Source organism: Macaca nemestrina, chromosome 7 (genome assembly GCF_043159975.1).
Source record: "Macaca nemestrina isolate mMacNem1 chromosome 7, mMacNem.hap1, whole genome shotgun sequence".
NCBI lineage: Eukaryota > Metazoa > Chordata > Mammalia > Primates > Cercopithecidae > Macaca > Macaca nemestrina.
The window spans coordinates 26,090,835-26,093,529 of record NC_092131.1 but is presented as its reverse complement, the minus strand read 5'-3'; the positions used below and the strand labels follow the sequence as shown (position 1 = coordinate 26,093,529).

The window sequence follows — 2,695 nt, the reverse complement described above, 5'->3', positions numbered from 1 at the left end:
TTTCATACTATAACAAATAGAAATTTAGAAGAATTACTAGGATAAAGCTAGAGAAATTTTGTAGTTGTAGGATCCTATACCCCTAGACATGCATAGATTCACACCCCATTTTGCTATAAGCAGTATTTTGGTGGAAGAGTCTCAGAAGCACTGGGCTAGGTCATATCTTTGTTACATGGTTTGACCTTGCTAGGCAGAAAACATAAGCCAAAGCTAAAAATAGTCTATCTTTGCTATTTTTAACTCTTCTACAATCTGACCTTTTCCCCAGCCATTCTTCAGAAATGGCTCTGTAGGTGGCTGCTAAGGAGAGAGCCTTACTACTAAATCTAGTCCTTCCTTCCTTCCTTCCTTCCTTCCTTCCTTCCTTCCTTCCTTCCTTCCTTCCTTCCTTCCTTCCTTCCTTCCTCCCTTTCTCCTTTCCTCCATCCCTTGCTTCCATTTTTTTTCTATCAATAGAGGGCTTTTATTGCATGTTTAAAATATCACAAATAGGTCTTAGGAATCATCCAGCATCTTCTTGTTTCATAGCTGGATAACTCTGACACTTTATTCATCAGATGGCAGAACTGTTCCTTTCTCAGAGACGTAGATACCATCCAACAATTATCTGGTATCCTTGTTTTTGACTACTGTAACTTGCTAAATCAAAGAAGCTGAATTTGGTACAAGTTTACTGTCATTACCTTCAAAAATGAACTCTTCTTTCTGGGCTTGAGATACTGATGGAACAAGCCACACTTGGCCTCATCTGAACCCTGTGGATGCATTTTTCACTTAAGAAATTTCTGATGTGGGAGTTATACCTGATGTAAATGACGAGTTGATGGCTGCTGACGAGTTGATGGGTGCAGCACAGCAACATGGCACAAGTATACATATGTAACAAACCTGCACGTTATGCACGTGTACCCTAGAACTTAAAGTATAATAATAATAAATAAATTAAAAAAAAAAAAGAAATTTCTGATGTCAACAAGAGACCCATTCTTCTGAATGACGATGCTGAGAAGGAAGTGAGCATACATAGACTTCATCTTGTAGGATACACAGACTTCATCTTGTAATGGAAGCCTAGTGTAATGTTCTGGATCCTGTTCTGTACATGACTATTAATAGTGTGAACCAGAGCAAATTCTTGTCTATTTCTCCACTGTGTCAACTTGAAGCCTGTGTTTTCTTTCCAAGTAACGCAAGTTCTACATTAATACGAATGAAGTCTCTCTGCAGAGTTCCTCTGGGGCCCTTCGTAACTGTGAGTCCCTTCAGAGTGATATTGACATTTTCTGGAATGTTTAGTCTGATTCCTGAGAATGGTCTTCATTCTCATGTAGAAGCAGCAAGGACAGAATATCTTAACTCTTTTTTGACCTCTCTATGGTATTTGACACTGCCGACTTGCTCTTCTTCTTTGAAGACGTGCTTGTGTCTTTTGGCTCCAAAAGGCTTCATTCTCTTTCTTTGTGTCCAGATGCTGGAAGAAGACTTTTCATGCCTTTTCTTAGAGACAGGGTCTCACTCTGTCACCCAGGCTGGAGAGCAGTGGCGCAATCAGAGCTCACTGCAGCCTCCAACTCCCGGGCTCAAGCAATCCTCCTTACCTCCACCTCCTGAATAACTGGAACTACAGGTACACAATACTACATTTGGTTATTAATTTTTTTTCTTTTTTTGTAGAGATTGGGTCTTGCTATGTTTCCTGGGCTGGTCTTGGACTTCTGGCCTCAAGTGATTCTGTTGCCTCAACCTCCCAAAGTGCTGGGATTACAGGCATGAGCCACTGTACCTGGTCATGCCTTGTTTTTTAAGGTGCTTTTTCTTTCCTCTTTCCTTGAGCTCCATATTCACATACACAACTGAGTTCTGCACAATTTCCCTTAGAACTTGCAAAGACATTTTAAACTCAATAATTGAACAAACACATTCTTTTACCCCCTTTCACCACCATACCCCCTGTTTTCTGGACTATATTATTCTGACCCTAAATTACTATTTCTCTATTGGTTCCCATTTTGTGGTGTAAGTAACCACTGCCCAGCCAGATATCTGAGCATTTTTCTTCACTTTTCCTTGCCTCTGACTCTCCTCATTCATGCCATCATCATGAACTACCTCCTAAATATTTTTCAAAGCCATTTGCCACAACCACAACAACTACTACTCATGTTCAGACTGTTATCTTTTACCTTGTTCCCTTCAGCAACCTTTTCATTTATTTCACAGTCTCAGGTCTTGCTCTCTTAATAAATGTAGGATTGGGAAGAAGAAAATTTTCTAGGAACTGTTAGAAATGTAATAAAACTGTCAAAAGTGTTAAGTCTCAGTCTACTGTTTTGTGACAGTTTGTTAAGAAAGTAACTTTAAAAGAATCCAGGTAGGAAACACAAAAAAATACAAACATTTTGATATATTAACTGATAAAGGCACTTTAATTATACCACCCTGTGGAGACAAAGATAATTATCAAATCCAAGTCATCTATATATCCATAAAATCTTAAGCACACCCTGTCTATTCTCAATTATACTATGCTCTTCAAATCCAGAGGGAATCTTTCTAACGTGCAAACCACCTCTGATGCCTTGCTCTACACCCTTCAGTGGCTCCCCATTGCCCTCAGAAAAAAATTCTAAATACCTTAGTTTGGTTTACAAAGGGCTACATGATTTGGTTCCCACTTGTTCTTTATCCTTAT

At 39.1% G+C, this 2,695-nt stretch overlaps 1 pseudogene; it reads right to left on the bottom strand.

Annotated features, from left to right (window-relative positions):
* Positions 1 to 549: 549 nt before the first annotated feature.
* Positions 550 to 1,324, bottom strand: LOC112424189 (large ribosomal subunit protein uL6-like; annotated as a pseudogene).
* Positions 1,325 to 2,695: the final 1,371 nt, after the last annotated feature.